This window comes from Bacillus rossius, chromosome 6, assembly GCF_032445375.1.
Source record: "Bacillus rossius redtenbacheri isolate Brsri chromosome 6, Brsri_v3, whole genome shotgun sequence".
In the NCBI taxonomy this organism is placed as follows: Eukaryota; Metazoa; Arthropoda; class Insecta; order Phasmatodea; family Bacillidae; genus Bacillus; species Bacillus rossius.
In genome coordinates, this window is record NC_086334.1 from 36007374 (window position 1) to 36029219 (window position 21846).

Here is a 21846-nt window from a genome sequence, read left to right on the forward strand (position 1 = left end):
AGTCCTCCGAATCCTCGTCCTGCTCCTCCAACGACTCCTAATACTACTAAAAAAATGAACACGGCAGACAAGTCAAAAAGAGTAAAAAAATCTAAGTTAACTGCTGTAACATAAGTTGCCCCGCACATTATCTTGAAATAACATCTCCCTCACACATCCATCCACCTGTCGTGGCAGGCAGATTTTTCATTGACTCATCAGGTTTTTAACATTTTACCACAAAACGATTACACAGCCTCCTCCTCATCTATGATAAAACAAAATATCTTTTTTTTCTCTCTCTCTCCTTGTAGTCTGTTATCATAACTTACTTGCAGACAGGTTCAATTTTACTAAGTTGATTGTGACCACAACTATAAACATGATAATGAGCATATCGCATAGTTTACGGTTTTCAGACTTGTAATTTTCGTCCTGGTATCAGGGTAAAACCACGCTTTAAAAAAGTCTTGAAATGCAACCGGGACCCGGAGAGTTTGCCCTCCCCCCCCCCCTTTTTTTTCCCTTCTCAAGGTCGCAGGCCCTGCTTTCAAGCGAAAACGTTATTGCGTGCGCGTCAAAGCTGCGATGCGCCCGACGTGGGTTCATAATTTAATAAATAATAATAATAATAAGCGAGAGCATAGTAAACCATGCACACGACTTGTGCGAAATCGTATCACGAATGAATTCTTAGGTGTTAGTTTTTACCAATGAAATTTCTTGATAAAAACAACAACTTATGTTGGTAGGTTAAATAAATAAATATTTTAAGTATGATTTTACCCGCAGCAGCTAACCAGCAGCTTGTAAACACTACTTCTGAGACCTGATGTTTTTAAAATTTGATGTGCAAAAAATGTTTTTAAGTACATTTTTCATTTAATCCTTCAGAATTTATAACATCTTCTTGATATGTTAGCAATTTGTGTTTTTATAGGCATGGCTAAAGTTATGGTAAAACTATATGGGTGCTCACCCTCACACAACATAGGCACGGCTACTGGTTGGTTCGGTATGCACAGAGCCACACTGTCCGACAGGTGACATTAATATCCTCTCATGCGGTTAAAAAAAAAATTCGTAATCTGTAAAAAAAAAAAAAAAAAAATTGTAATTTTAAACTACTGTATATGTATGTGGCAGCAGTGTCTCCACTAATGTTGGTGTAATTTTACACCTCTGCAGGTTGGTGTATTTTTAATCGTGTTCTCAAGAGGGGAAAAAATACCGTCAGTAAGTATCAGTACATTTCCTATGTTTTAGTAAATTTGCCATAGCAATGGGTGTATTTTTACTCCGTGGTATCTGATTTTATATCTACAGCGTATGTATAATCCAGATAATATTAATGAAATATTAAGTAATTTGAAACAAACTATGAATAAGGATACAAATTTTCTTCTTTCAAAAATATTTTAATTTTTTTAAATCTTAATCCTGTTAATGCACTTCATTTAATTTTATAACTATCCACTGACCATATAAACATCATATTTAGTGAAATGGCGATTACCAAACCCACAAACACGACCTATGTAATGTCACTCTAAACGTATTGATTTCACAACCATTGTGCACAATTATAAATTATCTTGTAATGGGAATATAACTTTCGTTCGACTGTTGAAAAAACGCTATATGATGAATAACCTCATGTAAAATAAATGAGGTTTTGGCAATATGCATATGTATTCAGCAGTTGTTATATAGCTGTAAATTTACCATTACAAAAAATATTACGCGCTTTTACAGACACGTAAGTGTGTAATATGCATGTACACTGTACTGATCGAAAAATAAAATTTATTTAACAATTATTGCGCATGCTATTTCATAATACTTTCAAATATATAATTTATTGAAATAAAAGAGTACATTCTCATATTTAAACCGATGCCTATAGCAAGTCAAAGTTTGATTTTCTATAAACGTTCTGGAAAATAACTTCTGGCTCTTAGGCATACGGTGTGCAGAGCTTCAGGAAAAAAAAAAAACACTGGCCATAGTGAGTGCCAAGCTGACTGAGTTAGTTGTGCGTGCTCCCATATTTTTGAAGTAAAACTTCTTTTCTGAGGGGCCTACAATTTTAGAGCGTTCGAAAATCCCGATCGCATGAGGGGAATAGTTAGGTACGTGGTGGGGGAACCGGTAGAGGAGAGTGCGTCAGCGGCGACGCCACTCCAACGCATGCGCTAGCGGTCGAATAGGAAAACGACGAGGGGGGGATATGTAAGTAGCGTAACATGCTATATGCTAGTTGTAACGGCCGGAAGTGAAAACGGAGAGGAGAAAAAAATGACGCAGCAGTGATGCTACGTAATTCTCGTAACACTGCTTGTGTTTGTCTATCCCTCAGTTTTCGTAACGGCTGACAATTTATGCTACAATTTTACTTTTATTTTATTCAAATTGTCTACAATTTATTTATTCTTGTGAAAAATTTATTGTTTTGTGCAATTAACTTTAAGTGTCATTATTTTTTATGTGAATAGCGTGATTGAAAATGTAAATCATTTTTCTCTATCTATATTTAATAACCAATAAGTTTCATTTCTGTGTCGCGTGGACTTCACGAACACATTTTTTTAAATATTTTATTTTGTGCTTCCACCCGGTGGTAAAGAGCCTTCACTCTTTCGCAATATTTTGGAGCGGTAACTGTAGCCGTTGTTATGAACGCCTAAGTCGCTCTCTATAACTTCGAAATAATAAGCCCGGCCACAATCAACATACTATTAACCCTTCAACAGTCATAGCGATAAGCCCTTCCACAACACAAAATAGTAGCACGGCAGCCTGTCAACAACCCACATAAACATAACATTATTCCTTTGTTTATGTTCGCCTTCGAAAATTAATGTACCTGTAGTTGTGAGGGTAAACATTACGTATCACGCAATCTCAAATAACGACGTAGTAGAACGTTCAGCGCTTCTGCCTTCTGGTTGGCCGAAAACATATCACGGTTTTATCAATAATATATTTAATATTAAGCAAGAGTTAGTTGAACCTAGAGCACGGTCATATAGTAAATATTTAAGATTAATATATTCAATATAGTACAGTTGACTGTAAATTAGTTATATTTAGACAGGAATTGTTTTAAATTATACAGTTTTTAATTGCATTACTGTAGAGCGTGGTTTTTGATTTTATTCAAAACATCACACAATTATTTAATTTAGCTATTTAAACATATTTAAATTGAGATTAATAGTTTAATATTGTGAAAAATAGAAAATAAATGATAATGTAACCAAAGCAGTACTAATAGGTATTGAACCCGTGCCGGCAGAATGACAGACCATGCACTTTACCACTGCGGTACGCCCCTTACTCGTCGATGTTTAAAACATATATTCCTGAAATAGCAACTAAACTTAACAAATACGGAAAAAACTTAAGGCAATGGTACAAAGTAGACATTTACCAAGCGCCCAAATGAATGAAAGAATAGCAATCTGGGAAAACATATCAATAATTGAGACGGAATTAGGAGTAATATATTCTATACGAAGCTCTCATTTAACACCATGTTAATGATGGGTTAAACTACTCCTAGCGCCGTTAGTTCTCAGGCCACCGGGAGTTTCACTAAGCCGACGGAGAAATGAAGTTAAATTGCCAGATCTATCTATATGACCGTGACCTAGGGCGAACTCTACTTAATACTAATGCCGGATTTTATCACAATGTAGGATTATAGCTAGTCAGATTAAAATAAATGGATTTCAACTGGTATGTATAGTACTGTGTTGAGTTTGTGGAAAGCTTGTATGTAGGACAATATAGGAAAGTCTTCGAAAAAACGGGAGAAACGTTACGAGGCGCATTCTAGCGGCATCGCCTGATCCTACCGCGCTATAAGGGTATTTTGGCAATTTCTAATGAACTTTTTTTTTCTTCCCAGTTTATGCAGTTGTAATTATTTATTATGAATGTAAAAGTTCTTTAGGCGCGTTATGAAAAAATTATGAGTGAAATTTTAAGATGCGCGCGCATCACTGTAACACAAAATTAACAGGTTGAAGCTGCCCGCCCGCTAAACCGCTCATTAAGTTTCGAAAAAAAGCTACCAACAAAATAGAAAGAGAACCTCTATTAGTAGCGCATGTTGGCACGCTCGTCGCCTCTGATCACTGTTTTCATATTTATAATATTTATCCACATGTTTCTAATTTCTACATTCACAACACGTGTTTTAGTTTCATACAAGTGCGAATTATATAGTATGTGCTAATAAATTATATTCAGTAGTGATTTAAATTGAATATTTTGATTAGGCCTAATATTATTTACTATTCGTAAATATTAGTAAAAAATTGTGCCTTTATACTTTTTCAAGTGCTCCAATATAATTGAGGTTAACTAACCGTGTGTGTTATTTATTTATTTTTGTTAAAATATTATTTAATATAATTAATACTAAATATTATTAAATTATTAATGTTAAATATTTATTATTGGTTATTTAATGTTTACAAAATAAATTTAATGAAACATTTAAAAAAAAATTGTGATAAATACGAAAATCGAACATCAAATTAAATTATTAATTTTTAATATTTATTATTAAATTGAATTAATAATATATATTTATAAAAATAAATGAACAAATTTAATGAAAACTTTTGATAAAAATGAAAGTTAATATTAAATTAAGAAAATAATAAATATTTAAAAAATGAATAAACTAAAATTAAATTTTTTAATTTATTATTAAATTTATTTATTTTCTTATAAAATTAAATAATAATAAATATTTAAAATTAAGAATCTTATAATTTTTAGTACAAATTATGTCATATATATTTATTATTCTCTAAATTTTATTTATTTAATTTTTCAAATTCAAACTGAACTTTATTGACTGTGTTGACTATCTTTTTCCAGGCCTTTTATTATTTTATTGTAATTAATTATTTTTATGCAATTAAAAACTGTTTTTTAATGATGCCAAAGAAGTATGACTTCTCACGCGCGAACATAAGTACACGCACCCTTTTTTTTTGTAAACTTCTTTAGGGGCGTTGGTGTCGGAAGTCGCCTGCGTATGCCGGCAATAACCTACTTTATACTCTCTTACGTGAACACCGGGGGACAGATCAAGCGTATCGGTGTACCAAAAAGATCTCTGGGGTAGCAAAAATATTCCGGAATAAATTTTATAGATCTTAATAGTCACACAATGAAATAAGTAGCTACTTTAAAAATGCATTATAATTTTGGGATTACAAAATTAATAACTCAATATTTTACTATCATTATGGTTTGGTATATTTATCATTGTTATATTGTGCGCAACTGATGATTAAAAGCTCATGGGATCAAATCCTGGTGTATCGCTTTTTTATAATAACGTTTTCTTATGACTCATTATTACATTTTTGAAGAAAATCATATACTTGTTATGTGTCTAAATGTTATAATACTTATAATAATAACTTTAAATACACAGCTCAGTACGTTGTATTGGTTACTTTACACCAGGTAGGCATATAACATTAATTTTTTACTGACAAAAATAAATCTTAAATAAATATTATTCGAAATCATTGGTTGGGTATATGAATATGAGTATATACATACATTTAAAAAAGAGTTTATGATTGTTTGCATTTTTATATACAAATTTAAAGTTTTATCCGTGCTTGATGAAATTTTGCACTCTCGACCTTCAAAACCAGAGGAATGTCACTGTCCACATAAGATTCCTAAAAACCACCCCCATTACCCTTTCCCAACCCTTAAAGCGGAATGTTGGTACTTGGTGAAATGTTTTACAACTAACGTTTAAAATAAAGAGGAATATTATTATTGGATACATCTAAATGTGAAAAGAAAAAAAAAAGTGTCAACCTTTATAGAAACAAATCTAAATTAAATTACTGAGTACGAAGTAAAGAATTTACATACCCGCAATATTTAATCATTCTAAATAATTATTATTTTACAATATAATACTGTTTTAAAAGCATTTTTGTAAATATTAAATACTAATTTTCTAGAATAGGTGTTCTTCTAGAAAAAAATTAAATAAAATTCTAAAAATTGTATGTTTTAATTCTTCTCAATCTATGTAGTGACTGCTAAACAGCATTGCTATATTTGAAGTAATATAACAATAGTTGACAGTTTTGAAAGAAAACTTTAAAATATACAGAAAGTTTTCCATAATCATGACATCAAGCACACTTTAATCACGCTTTTGCAAGTGCAGGCGGGTCCTCTCAGTGAGGTAGAGCGTAAATTCGGGGAACTTCAGTTGACTTCTAAAGTGGATTGTCACATACAACAATGAACAAATTTTAAAATGTTCATTAATATTAAAACCTGCAGATTTATATGGTCTAGTTACAATAACGTTTTTCTACATTAGGTGTGTTTGTCATAAAAAGAATATACATATTAGGTCTGAAGTTATAAATTTCAAATGCGTGACCCAATTATTACACTGCAACTGACTTATTAACAAAATCGTTTTGAATTCTTAGTAGATAAAGAAATGGGACCTAATTTATTGTGGCACGGTGCTTAACAGAGATACGCGGCTACCTACATGTTCCATATTATAGGCCTAAAATAATTTGTTTACACATTTTTCTGAACACGTGACACTACGGTGATGAAAACTTACCTTACTAATTAAAAAGCTTGAAGTCGCATGCTGATTTCACTCGCACTTACGCACAGATGCAAACCACGTGATAGAAAAGGAGTCTCCCGCGCACAGCCACGCACGCACACACGAACTCACTAACAGCTCTCGACCTAATGACGCAACATTTCCCGCGTCGCGAGTTTATATAGCTGCTTTCGTCCTTCCTCCGTTATCGCTATTCGCTTTCCTCTTTCCCCTCCTGACCTCTAAGCGGCGATAACACGAGAGACGATCAAACAAAAACCAGCAGCGCAGACCAAACACAGGGGTCATTTAGCACGTAACTAAATATAGCGTGACGACTGAGCGAAACGTCTGGTCAGAGGTGTGCGTGGGAGGGAAAAAAGCGATTGGGAAAGGGGAGGGTTGTTAGGGTCGCTCACGGCCCCCCCCCCCTTTTTTTTTCAATTTCACCCCTCTTTCCTTCCCCCGCTCATTCTTGAGCCGCATAGGTGTGAGTCATAGGTCGAGCCACGAGTGCGCCGGCCGTTGGCCAATGGGAAGAGCATACGTGGCTTCCAGCACACCCGGGAAACGCGCGCGCGGGTTTTATCTATCGACGTAATTTTTTTTTTTTGTTTTTTCACGAACCAATTATATAATGTGTTGTAGAGAATAAAAAAAAATGCTGGGAACAGAAGGCGTACATCGAAATTAAATTATGACCCCCTTCTAAATAATTGAAGTAAATATAATATGTTGACATGCTATGTTGAGAACGAGAGCCCATAGTTCGAGACCCCATCCGTCTTCAGTTATGGCTTTGTGGGAAAGAACACCATGTAAATAATATAAATAGATGTCTTGTAGTGTATATGAATCCTGGGAACACACACTTTAATTTATATTTTGTTTTGCCCCGTTATCTTTCGATAGTTCTCATTTGTTCTATCAGTTAGTTTCGCAAGGAGCAAAAACTTGCTTCTTTTTAGAATTTTCATAGATCAGGACTTGTTAGGATGTAATTTCATTTTTGTTTGTTATATATTATTATACATTGTTTACGTAATACGGTTCAGTGTAAGAGACGTCGTACATGTCTAACTTGGCGCCAAACAAAGCAGAAAATTAAATTGAAATAAAACATAGCCATTTTTGACACAGGCTCTATAATATTTTTCGTTGGGTTACTTTAGTTCCCAAGTAAAAACCGTCAGATCCGCGTTAATCACTGAAATATTAACAAAGTTTTATCTGTGTGTCACGTACAGTTTTCTTAAAACACTGCAAATATTGACTCGCCTAGAAACCATTTCACTTATTTGCCCATATTTTATTTGTTAGTATTAGCTGGAATCCATCACAATGATTACCAAGATATATCTACTAATTAAAAAATTGTTAGTGGAAGTTTTTCAGTAATTTTCAGGCAGGCGCAATTTTCAGAATACAGGACTTAAAACAATTGAAAAATTAAAAAAAAAAAAAATTGTCCATGATTTTATCCCTTATTACGCAATACCAGCGTCAATTTTGCTTTTACCTTCGGTGTTCTTTCTTCACCAATATTATGCTCAAATATCGCCGATAATGTTTGTAATGAATTGCAAGAAAAATTTACTTCATATTCAAATCACATCACGTCTCCCACCCAACAACACATAATAAATCTGCTTGCTAGACTGATCGGTTCTCGCAGTCCGATTGTCTTAAAATTTACTTTTCCAAATCGTACAACCGAGATTTCATAACTTAAATCAAACGAGGTTAATTGTGTAGCGCTCCATAAGAAACACCATTGCGGTAACCATCATTAAGTCACTTGTCTGCAGTTTTAAATTGTGTAAAGACCCTACGTATAATCTTTTTTTTTTTTGGCAAAACGGTATTTTTTAACCGTTAATTACATTCCAGCACGCGTAGCCTTATGCCTATGATTAATCTTTTGTTAAACGTAAATAAGCTTTTTGTTTAAATTTTTGAATGGTTATTTTGTATCTTTAAAAATTTAGTTAGAGCTTTATTCTGTTTTCTATATTATTACCTATTTTATCATCAATTATTTATATGTTATACTTAATTATTTTAATTTTTATATATGATGTAATAGCAGAAAATATTGTTAGGTGTAAGAAAAGGCGTATCGCCTTAAGATTCAGCTCTTGCAAAATGTGTTAGAAATTTAATGAAAATTATAACTCTCATATTTAAAAACGATGTGTGTACTTATGTATGCGCGTTAGAAGTTATACTTCTTTATGATTTAAGATACTGAGCTGTTTTGAAATATATTGTAACAAAAATTAATTAAAAAATACTCAGTATTCAATATCAATATAAACATTTGTATAAAATTAATTATTTAATTTAGCAAAATAATCAAAATGCATTTTAATTAATAATGAAAGTCAATAAATGTGCTAAATTGTTTATTTTATTTTTTATTAAATAATAATGTAATCATTTATATTGTAAATAAATTATAGATACAAGTACATAACCTCACTTATATAAATTCACTTGAAAAAGTTTATAAACACAATTTCTATCACTAATATTTACAATAAATAAATGTGTTTTAATGCGTGGACCAGTATCTAATATCAGCAACTAAAATTCTGAAAGCGACTTGCACGTAGTTCCTCACTGGCGATACAAGTACCCTTAGTTTTTTAAAAATTGAAATTACTTTTTATTATGACCTATTTAGTTTACCAAATATATTCGTGGGTAGTTTTACGATCAATTTAATTTGGCACTCCAATATGTTTGGTAATACCCCTAATTTTTATGAAAGTGACTACATATGGGTTTATGTTCATATGCGTGGATCCGCCATATTCCTGTGAAAATTTCGTTGCATGGTGCGCGCGCATCGTAAAAATTCACTTTCGTCATTTTTAAAATTATTTTGGCATCCCAGAATCTGAAAAGAGCACTCTACTTTAATACCTATTCATATCAATAAATGTAATAAATAGTTGTCTTAGTATTATATATGTATGTAAATAAAATATAAAAAATAGTTGTCATAGTATTTTATACATACTTTATAATAATTAGATTAATCTTTAAAGGAATAATATGTTGTCTTCTAGCTACCATGTGCTTTAACTTAATTCACTAACAAAAACTTAAAATGATATCTTACAGGCCAATCGATATAAATATAGAAAATTTTCAATTCATATTAAAGTAATTTGAACATCGTATATGTTACTATGTTTTGGTTCATAAATATTTTGTTTGCGAATTCTTATAAACCATATCACGTATTTTTTCTCCCCGCACGTTGTAATTCCACAAATGCTGTTGTTTTAATTTATCGTGGACTCAAAATTGAGTGATAAATGTGCTGAAATGTAGAAACGTCGTGTGTTGGATTCTCAATGGAAGCTTCTTTGTGCACCTCTGGTGTTCAGTTTACATGATGACATTGGTTAGTCACGTGGCTACCTCGCGCAGGTGCTCCACAGTGTTACTGGCAGAGTTACGTTGGACCCCCCCCCTTCCCCCTCCTTTTATCATCGTGTTGCCACCATGTGCAGATGTACTCGCCACCCCCACCACAGGGAAACCGGCAGGAAGGTAAAACAGTCGCAACTCAGTGCTATAACTGACGCTGTTATTTACTTTGGAAATCAGCTAACTGAGCGGTATTTATCGGCAACCTAACAACCTCATATTCGTTAGTTTTTCGGAAGAAAATGTTGGCTACCTTGAATTTTTTTTATTTATTTATTTCTCGTTCGTTGCATAAATGTTTCAGATTATCTATTTTCGAATACGGAACAACCAAAACACTATGTTAAAGTACTTTGTATTTTACTTTAAAAAAAAATGCATAGCTGCATAGTTCAAAATCATAACTTCAGTTTGAATTGAAAAATAAAAGTACACGCGTGCACACGTCTGCACATATGCACATGGCAGCCATTCTTATTTCATTGCTACCAAGGGAGGAGAGAAGTTATCGCTCGAGAGTAACCCGATTTTTTTTTCCCTAACCTAACTTAAAGCTATGCGAGTGCGGGAAGCCTATACGCTATAATCATTCAGGTTGTTAACCATGCAGGAGAGGTAGCATGCATCATGAGCTAGGAGAGGATTGGCCAGCCATGGTTGCGATTGGTGCCATGACTAACTCCCCTCACTGACTATTCTAGACTAAAACTAGATAAGTTGGGCCCAGGTAAATATGCATAGAAACAGGGAGAACCCTGGGCTCTATCACGCGGGGTGCAAAAACCATGCATTATCCGACAGTCTACAAGACAGTTAGTTGCCCGTGTGAACGCCCTCAGAGCCCTTACGCATGGGAAACTCGATCGCCGGCCAATGAGCAGCGGGCGAGTCGCTATCAACTGCTGAGTCATTGTCTTGACACGGATTTCGTGTCAGCGTCCCCAAGGGAGACTTGTCTCGTCAACTGTCGGGCCGTCAGAATCCGAAGAAACCAAAAGCAAGCACCTAACGTTATACATTTATTTATTATGTATAAATAAATTACAAATATTTATGAATAACATTTATGAAACCATATTCATTCGAGAAACAAAAAAAAAATTGTCAATGCTGAAAATGTCCGACGACACAAATCAATGAATATCTAAATTCTATTAAACTGCAATTCGAGATTTCCCTCGCCAACAAAATAGTCTGTCCTACATATATTTCACGAATTTGCTTCGGCTGCTGTCCATCATTAATCGTTTGTGCGTGTATCTACATCAAGAATATCACATGTAAGAGTGTCATCGTAGACATGTCATTCCCTGGCGCGGACGAAATTGTGCAGTATTGTGCAAGCTTTGTTAATGGCAATGGCAAATTGCGTATGTATTTACATTTAACGTTTTATGGAAAATTCTCCACTTGTTGGGGAAAAAATTCCAAATTTGCACTCTACGTACTTCCGTGCTTTTGATAACCGATAATTGAAAACACTTTTCTCCACTGTCAGATCCCCCCTCCCTCATAAGGGCGCATAATATGTGTAGGCAGTCTAAAACCTTCATAGCCTACAAATACAAAAGGAGCTTTTATCCCTGAAGCACTGCCAAGGTAAGGGGGTTCAGGAAAGTTGACTGAATATTATTTCAATTCACTATTCAGGGCAGAATTTAAAAAAAAATGCTACAGCCATTTCTTCCACATGATCCTATGTCAACTTATGTATAATTGTATCTACTGTCACACCCAGCGAGCAATACCATTGGGAAAAAAAAATATTATTATAGTACAAAGAACCACTTTGCCCCGGCTTAATTATTATTTATGTCTGCCATCTATTGCACTCAAGTAATTGGGAAAGTCCGTACTGTCTAAAGTCGTCTGCAATCTCATGACACTTATTTAAAGGCAACCAAATCTTCCTGAAAATATCTTGAATAATTTTACTGAGTGTCTATATCCCATTCCGGTAGGTTCTTGGTAAAAGCTGGGATGCAAACTTATTCAAAGGCGACCAAATCTTCCTGAAAATATCTTGAATAATTTTACTGAGTGTCTATATCCCATTCCTGTAGGAGTAGGGAAATCAATTAAGGTACATCCTTTTGCCAGATATCTGTAAATAAAAAATAATAATATTAGCATAGGCAATGTTCGGCCGAATATCCGACGGCCGGATATCCGGCTATCCGGCTTCAAGGTTGGCTGGATATCTGGTATCCGTGCAAACAGCTATCCGTTTCATTACAACAAATAATGCACCTCAACTCTGTATAACTAAAAGCGTGGGGTGCTCTCTTCTTTCATTTTCGTAATGACTAATTCCTAAAAATTAGTGATGGAAAATTTAAGATAAATGATATCAAGCCCCTCTGGGCCTGGATCTGGAAGAGGCGGCAATTGAGCCTGGACTGACCCCTGGAATTACGACGCCCCCCACTAAGGGGGAACTATGTATTATGGAAAACTTTCTGAATATTTTTAAGTTTTCTTATTATTCATGCACGTAGGCCAAAATATCGGTATTGTACAGCATACGTACACCGCATACAGATATGACGTATCGGTTAACCCCACGTGCAAAATTCTCGTTGGCTTCCCCCCCCCCCCCCCTCCCGGTAAATTTCCTCGAGACGCTAAGCTAAAAATTTTCGTATTGACTATAACCTAAAATTAGTGATAGGAAATCTATTACAAAACATATCGTTATGGCTGATAAAAAATTTAAGACAAATTATATAAAGCACCCCACGTTTTTAGTTATACAGAGTTGTGGTGCATTATTTGGCTGTTTGACAAATAACTGAATTTTAAATGTTATTTTTTAAGTTAAAGTTAATTCAACAAAATAATTTTTTAACTATAAGTTTATTAGTCAACTTTAAGATTATTAGTCATATCTTGTTTAATTTCGCAATGCTTTGAGTGAGAATTTTTCTGATGAGTTAAAAAAAAAACATTTACTGTTATTATCACCAAACATGTTTTATATTTTGCTTTCTTAGCTTTTGGTATTCGTTTATAAATAAATACATAATTAAAATTTCACACATATATGAATTTCGTAAATAAACTGTTTCTAATAGAAGACTGTTTTCTAGCTTATTATTCATATTCATACCACTACATGGTGATAAATTATGTGAATGAATGATGTACCTACCTAGTACAATATGAATTTACTATTAAGTTAATTGGTATTAATATAGCTATGATATTCAGAAATTATTATAGATATATTTAGCTCATGATAACATTATTCCACAAGAAATTTTGTTCATTAAATTTTGCCCATTTGTCTATTCATTTTATAAAAACTGAAAATTTGTGTACAAATACACAGTAGCCGTGTAAATCAACGATTATTTTTAAGAATTTTACACTCGTGCCAGCCAAAACGAAATAACGCAAGTGGAAAGGCGTGAGAAGGAGATGGTACCAACAAGGCTGTCGACTTTCGTGCCTGCTCTCGGGTTCGAGTTCAGGGTAAGGATTTGCGATGTCTGAATATGTTCGATCAAAAACATGTCGCTTGCCAATGGAGCACCAAGAAGTTGAACCTCTAAAGTTGAAAAAAAAAACTGCTCTAGTGGTCTCGCATTCCACAGGTCCTGAGTCCGGTCCGACGTACAGCTACCCCGGAATCTCTCCAGGAAAATGTTTGGGGGGGGGGAAGGGGGGAGGAGTTGCACAAGATTTCATGAGCATTATCATGTCACGTGAAACTATCTAATTATACCTAATCAACTACATTACCTATGCCTCTTGGCAATGTAACAACTACCGTGCCTTGGTTTTAGGAGTCACAATGTAGGTACCTACTGTAAATAAACTATTATTTTTAGAAACAATTTGCATTTTTTTTTAGAGATATTATTTTGGCGATGTTGTCTCTTAATGAAATGGGGTTTTGTGTTGCGTCATAAAAGTCATGGCCGTTTCCTTCCCCCAGTATCCCTGACCCATGTGATCTCGTTGCCGGCGGGGCAACACGCCCACGCAGAAGTAGACGAGTAACGCCCAAGAAAACACCACGCACGCAGCAAGCTCCAGCGACGACTGAGAGCTAATCGCCGCCAGCTCGGCAGGTTGCTCGCCCAGACGAGATAACAGCTATCAGCGCGAGCTGACACTACAGCGGCAACCAGCCCCGAAAAACTAACTACGGCAGATAACGTCGCTCTTGGGCCATGCCAGCAGGACGGGGGGGGGGGGGAACTCGTGCGCGCGCCTTTAAATGCCATGATGAGTTGATGAGTCGATAGAAAGGAATTTTGTTTCCACGTTCTTTTCCCTGCGTGGAAATATCCTTCCAAAGAAGCTTTTGGTACATGTTTAAAATAGAACGCCAAATTCATTCTATCATTTCAACTTTGGGTAGTCAGAAACTCTCTGTGTTGAAACAGAATGTTAAAATGATATTTGATATTAATGTTACAAAAAAAATCTTGTCTAAATTACTGGAAACAAACTTCACTATATTTCATACATATTGTAATCGATTACATACTCACCTACCCACCAGTATATATATATATAAATATATATATATATACACACACACACACACACACACACATTAGAATATTACAAACAAAATTCCTTTACAGCTTTCTTCAGCCAGATCCCAAGGTAAGACGTGACAAGACGCGTCAAACGATAGCGCGTTACAAATTCAAGGCAATGCCATCTATTGACGAAGTTCTAAACTAAACTGTTAGCGACTTTAGTTCACTAGAAGTCGCGAGCTTCACTTCGCGTATGGGTTACGCCGAGGTTGTTGCCACAATATGACCCGAGTGGCGGACATAAAGAAATGACACAAACTCACTGTCTGTGTCTGTGACCTACCGTCTGTGATTTTCTATTATAAAACCCTAATTTTCTCCTTTCTCACTCCCTTAAGGATGGAATTTCATAATTATATATAGTCTATGTCACTCTCCCTCCCCTTAAATTAACTACATTATGCAAAAAAATCGTGCCGCTCTGTTGCTGCGTAAAATAAGAACAAACGGACCAACACACTTTCGCATTTATAATATTAGCAGAGATAATGAGGTGATAGATATACTATTAACACACAATTGCCTTCACAGTTGCATGCCACATTCACTCCCGGATAGAACACCCTTTAATGCAGATGTGGTGCGGAAATTATCGTTAAACTATCGACATGGTATTCAAAGTAAATGTGTAGCGAAAACTAACAATTTTGCCTTTGGCCTCTGGGGAAAATCTTGAAAATAATAGGTCTGTAAATAAACATCCAACAATAAGTTAGGTTAAAAAGTTACTACAATAACTTTTCTTTTTGTTTGTTTAAAGAGCTTTGCGTGACATGCTTGTAGGCATGTCTTTAGCACATCCCAAATTGACCGTATCTATGTTTGAATTAAGTCTGTCTCGGCTTGTGCGTTTTAAGTATTAATTAATTTTGTATGAATTAATTTTAGTTTGACTTCCCATCGATAGCGGTGTCTTCAGAGTCGCATCAACTCGCAAGCAACATTGAAGTTCAAGGAACCTGGCTGGGGAATCAACCCAGCCCCAGTAAGGAATCAACCCAGCATTTGCCTGGATTCCAGGCTATGGAATGATCTTGAAATCAGCCGAATCCCGTAATCGGTGGTCAGAACTAAAAGAACGGAATGAACGGATCTTTGAACGAATAATTGCACGGATATGATTCGGTCAGTTGAATCGTTCTGCCCGTCACTACTTAACACAACACCGCCTCGCTCCGTAAAAAAAAAATTATTTGGTGAGTACGAGAACGTGGGTTCATGGGTTCAATCCCAACCCGGCACGACTGAAAATTTATGAGCACCGAGTGGGTTTACCAAATGGTTCGGAGACCATTACAGGTCTGGAGAAGCGGTCACCTCAGGCTCGCTCTCTCAGTTTATGTTGATTTTTTTTTAATTTGTTCGTCATTACTTTTGTTTAAGGACTAATTCTTAAACATGAACTCGATACCTGTCTTGCCCTCTGCCACAAATATGTTAAACATATATTCCAATTGATTTAAAAAAGTGTATGTCTTATTAATTATTGTCACTTGCCTTCATATGGAATTAAGTGAACATCTGTTAGAAAATATTTGTGGCAGAACGACAAATGTATTCGAGTTAAAATCTTATAAATAGCCCTTAAATAAACGTAATGACAAAAAAAATCAACATTTGTGAGACCGAGACTTAAGCTTATGCGAAAAAACGTGACTTTAAAGAGTATTAGCCCTTTCACATTTATGATATAATTTTAATTTTGAACAATTTATAATTTTTTTGACGTGACAACATCTAATAAATCGATGAACGCCGGCTGCACGCACGAAAGTGTCCCGTTACGCACATTGTACCAATACAATGTGTCCCATTATGCTCATTGTCTTCCGCGGAAACCAGGCACTCGTTAATACATATTTTCCTTTGTTTATCGCGAGGGGCGTTATTATTAATGTATTATAAATAAAATTTCGTGCCCGGGGCCACAATTGCATATCATTTTGAGCACTGGAAGACATAAAAACGTAAAATATTCTCGACGAATTTTATTCTCGGCCCCAGCGCACCACGAGCGTCTGGGTTGGAGATTAAAGCCGAGATTCTTTCTTAAACTTACTAATACTTTTTTATTAACTGCAAGGGCATTTTTATTAAATTCTACGTTTAATTTAACGACGAACAAACTTCGTCGTTAAATGTGTAATTGCGAAAAAGCGTAAAACATTCTTGACGATCTTGAAGTTAGTATAAACATGGCGGCCGACTAGCAGCCGACAATATATTTTAAATTTCCCGCCTACCACTATAAGAAATAAACTTGGCATACTACATACGTTTTTAAAACTTCCACAACACAAAACAAAATCTTTATAAATATATATACAACATCTGAAACTATTATTTCCAATATGGCCTCGTGGCCAAGCGGTTAGCATCGCTGACTTGATTCAATTTTATTCATAAAAGTATGAAGAGGTAGATTTTATAATACAGAAGATAGAAAAATTAAAAAAAATTACTTCCTCAAAGAATAACATATTTTTAATGCCTAAATAGTTTGGTTGCAAAAACATATTACAGCTCAGTCTCAGACCGAATTGGATATTTCATTTTCTTCTGGATCAATCATTTCATCAATGTTTTGTTATGACGTTGTCACGTTAAACTATCGTCCGTAAACCGACTTTACAGATAACCAATTTTTTTGCATATTACGACATAAATAATGTTTTCCAGACCTTCTATAACTTACTGCAACACCATTTTTAGGGAGCGTCCATTAATTGCGTGAGGCGATTTCGCAATTTTTAGACCCCCCTCCACCCTTGGTGAGATTTCAGATTGCGTTGGATTTATTAAAAAAATCATAATTTGCTTAATTATTTTTACTTAAGACGAGTTAAGACTAGTATTTAAGACAGAACGTATTCTAGAATCACAGTGAGATAATCCAACGATAACATAGGTACTTAAATAGGAACTATTAAAATTCGTAAAAGTATATTCATTCTAATTCAGTCCACTGGGACTCATGTTTGGTCTTGAGAGAGACATTGTGTCGTTCGCAAAACAGCGATTAATATTATTGTGTAGGATTTAGCCATATTTTAGTGGAGACACATGCTTTACTTAATTTAACCCAGATTTCTAGCAATTTTACATTGTTTCTTGCGGGGGAAAAATTACGTGATATATGCCGTGGGTGAGATTCGGCTCGACCCCCCCCCCCCCCACCTAAACGCCTCACGTAATTAATAGGCGCCCCCTTACTAACAGGGCCTAGTCTGTAAGCGCCGGGAGGAATTCACTTATTATTTTACACGGGCGACAACTGTCACGGTTACTTACACAGGTTCACAAGTGCTGACTTCAACATGTAACCTATATACTATGTCAGGACGAAAAAGTCACACGGACGATTTATTGGAAGCGGTATCTAATTATCTGAGATTGCAATATGGCGAAGCCTACTTTCCCTTAAACATCACGTGAACAAACAAGAGACGCGGCGAAAACCAATTAAGACATTCGCCAGCGAATTTTATTCGTTGGAAATAGTTTATAGTTAGTGAAAAATTTGGTTTCGCCAGGTTATTTGCCAAGTTGAACGAAATGCGTTATGTTCCCCTGAACAATGCCGCTGTGAAGAGTGAGCGTCGAACTGTATTTCCAGTTCGCGACAGCGGTAGCGACGCGACGATGTAGCTTCGGCGTTGTCGTTTGTGACTGCAGTTGTCATAGCGACACGAACGCTGTGAATATCAATGTCGCGCGTTTGTCAGGAGATGAAACAAAAGAAGATCGGAATGGTGGTACGTTGGTTAGCGGGGCCCGCCCCCGGTTGCATTTTAATATATGAGGAATGTTTGAGATCTAACGGTCAGTGATGCCAAATTTGAACATCAAAGTGGATTTTTGCACATCGGACTGAAACAAACTCGTACTTTACCTTTACATGCTACGGGCCCAGCATCAAATGTTAATAAAAAAAGCGATCACGCTTACCTGAACATTTTTTTAATTCCACCGTTACCTACCCGTAAAATGGTTAAAAAGGGGAAAAAAATCAATTTCTTGGCATAAAACCGGTTTGAATTAGCATAATATTACGGGAGTGTTTTGTTTTAATTTGGCAACAGCAAAAATGGGTTCTTTTAAGTTAATGTGCATCAGAATAGCGAGACATCAGTAGTGTAAGAATGACTCTAACGATGAATATCAACAACTTAAATATGCAAGACGTTAGGTTCGTGGCAATATTTGCAATCATGGTGAAAGATACAGGTATTTAAAGCAGAATTCAAGTAGGACTTCAAAAAATGTTTATCCGAGAATAACTTCATATTTGGGTTTATAGGATTTTGACTGTCGTTTTGACATATGCACATGTCTGTTGTAGTCGTTAGGAATAAAGTATACGGAAAAAAAAACTCGTTCTTAAAGATCTTCAGCTGCACGATACTGCTGTGACGGTGTTGAAATTGGCGTGAGGGAAAACCCAAGCACTAAAGCTACTCACAACAGTATTTTGCAGTATTCTGAATTAGTCCCGTCGACATTGTTTTCCTCTTCGCTTACATAATCACTTAGTTTTATTTGAAGATCAAAAAGTATTCTCCAGACTTATACCTAAGCATATTTTAACACATATCTAGGGAAGATCAGTCGTCACGTCCAAGTGGAGCCAGGTTAAACTAACACGGATTTGTTTTTACCGAGTGGGAGACGTGGCGGACGTTTCCGTGGATTTTTCTTGGGGTACTCCCATTTACCTCCACAAAAAATTATTCAGTTGCTGCTCCACTGCTATCTTATCACCCTGCATCGTTGAATAGATGCTAATCTACATATCATTCATTTATTCATTCAATTATTATTTTTTCAATAGATAAATTAAAAAAAATTTCCAGCTGTAATAGGGCTGGCAGGATTGATTATCAAGATTAAAAATCACACTGTGATAAGTAACGATTTAAAAAAAATCGTATCTTAATGACGCTCTCATTTTACCACACTTGGCCAGTTTGACGATTTATTTGCTACTATGAGAGTCAAAATAACTGTGAAAGACATGCACTGGCGTGATCATATCTACATAAAACCATAACACATGCTTATCAGTGCACGGTCATGCACAGAGGCTTAAGGTAATGGGACTATAAGGATTACAGTAGGCTCCGACTTGAAGCTCACATATTTGAGTCATGCTGGGTCGTTGGGATCGAAGCCACGACCATCACCACGTGAATACGACGCTCTAAGTTGCGCGTCCACTGGTGCGAAGCGAGGCGAGGAGAAGAGGCACGACTTTTCCGCGGGGATGAGTTCCATGTTGTCAAATGCGTTAACGCCCAATGCAGGCGAGGCGAAGCAAAGCGAGAAGAGGAAGGAGAGGAGAAGAGAAGAGACATGCACCTCGCGAACAGTCTGGAAGGCAAGCGAGCGACGAGTCGCGCGATGCGGCCTCCTCGGCACCCTTCGGCCACTTCCGAGTCTGTTCCGCCCTTGGCCTTGATACAATGCACCCCACATGTTCTATGAATCTATGATCATATGGAATACTTTAGTAGGACTTGAATAGAAAGGGTAGAGGGGTGGGGGGTAGTTGAACTGTTGCACCCTTAGGACGTATCATTCGTAGTTATCAACAGAGCTAGTAAGATGTGTCGTGGTCGTGACAGTTATGATGATGTCAAGGAGGAGTCCTATGCGGGGCTGGGAGGAGGCTAGTGACCAGAATGAAACTCTTGCGATGAACGAAGACGAAGAGTCCAGGGAAGACATCGCAGATGTACCTGTGAACACCTCCACTCTGACTGAGGATATTGCTGCTGTGATGGGAGGGATATTAGGCATGCATCCCGAACTATCGACTTTGGAGCTGTGTGCACGAATAGTTGTGTGGACAGAGCATTTGATGGCTAGTATGGAACGTACGGCAGAACGGGCTATTGTGAAGGGCGTCGGTAATGCCCTCGGATATATACACAAACATTTAAAATATCTGCTTCCATGCAACTTTTAAAAAACGAATATGTAAACATGATAATGCTTAGATGATATAAATACTTGTGGGTTAGGACTCTGAAAAATTTCTGTTACTGTGATGACTATGGAGGAGTAAATAAATTAATATTTATTGGAAGAAAAGTTATTAAGTATTATTACTATAATCGTTGCATCCGCAAAGATGAGACGATTAATTTGATATATATCATCATATATCTCAAGACTATTCATATAAATATCATAAATGAATATGTCTTTAAGAAAAAAATGGTGGTCACAACCACCATCATAAACAAAATGAACGTAGATTTTGTGGAATTTTTGGTCTCTATGGTTCATAACAACACTGGTAGGAATATAAACTTGACTTTACATACATTGGTGATATCATACTCAATGGTGATATCAATACGATGAATAAAATCAAGATGGCTGTCTCCACTAAACAAGATGTCTGCCTCTCAAGCCTATGGCGTCTGTATCATTTTAATTTTTTTTTTCCGTAATAAATATATTTTTAAGCTGGTGGACATAACGAAGTGTAAGGCATACGAGTGGGGTGTCGATGATGTAACTAAACGTGCAACGCACAGGAGTGGGGCGTTCGATTGGAAATGGCGGAAAGTTCTAGAAAACAAAATTGTGGACATGACGTCATAATTGAAAAAGGTGTTTTGTGGAGTTTTTGCCGCCGAAGTGACATAATCCTCAATGGCCGCAGGAATTTACGTAATCCAAGATGGCCGTCTGAATCCCTAAATCCGAGCCTGAATAAATTTACTAAATGACAGGTATAGGGATTTACAAGTTAAAATAGCACTATACAAAAGAGAATAAATAGACCCTCTTTGGGGAGCTTGTGACCCCCACCCCCTGAGGAGCTCTCAATCCCAAAGCTTGCACCACCATATATTTTTCAGGGGGGGGGGGAAAGGGAAATATTTTCTCGAAAAGAAAATTTTTCCCTCCATAAAGGCAAATTTTAAGGTATAATGGGGTATTTTGAGGTGTTTTTGCCGCCGTAAGTGACGTAATCCACAATGGCTGCTGGAAGTGACGTAATACAAGATGGCCGCCGTGACTACTTGGCTCCCGACCCCTCACCCCGTGTCCCAGAACGAACTATGTACACCTACTAATAGCTCTAAAAATTCATGCCAAAGCAATCCTTTTTTTAAACGTTTCTTATATAAAATGTGACTTCATTATGTCAGAGGTCACACATCAAGATCATTTAGGAGACCATACATAGTAGTGTACGTAGTTATTTCACAGGGGAAGGGGGAAGGT

At 36.0% G+C, this 21846-nt stretch overlaps 1 long non-coding RNA gene across 1 annotated transcript in view; it reads right to left on the bottom strand.

Annotated features, from left to right (window-relative positions):
- The window catches only part of LOC134533030 (uncharacterized), a 57065-nt gene extending 50134 nt beyond the window's left edge, over window positions 1–6931 (bottom strand). Inside the window, exon 1 of the long non-coding RNA XR_010075236.1 lies at window positions 6620–6931. This is a non-coding gene — a long non-coding RNA (uncharacterized LOC134533030). The remainder of the gene's footprint in view (window positions 1–6619) is intronic.
- Between the last annotated feature and the right edge of the window lie 14915 nt (window positions 6932–21846).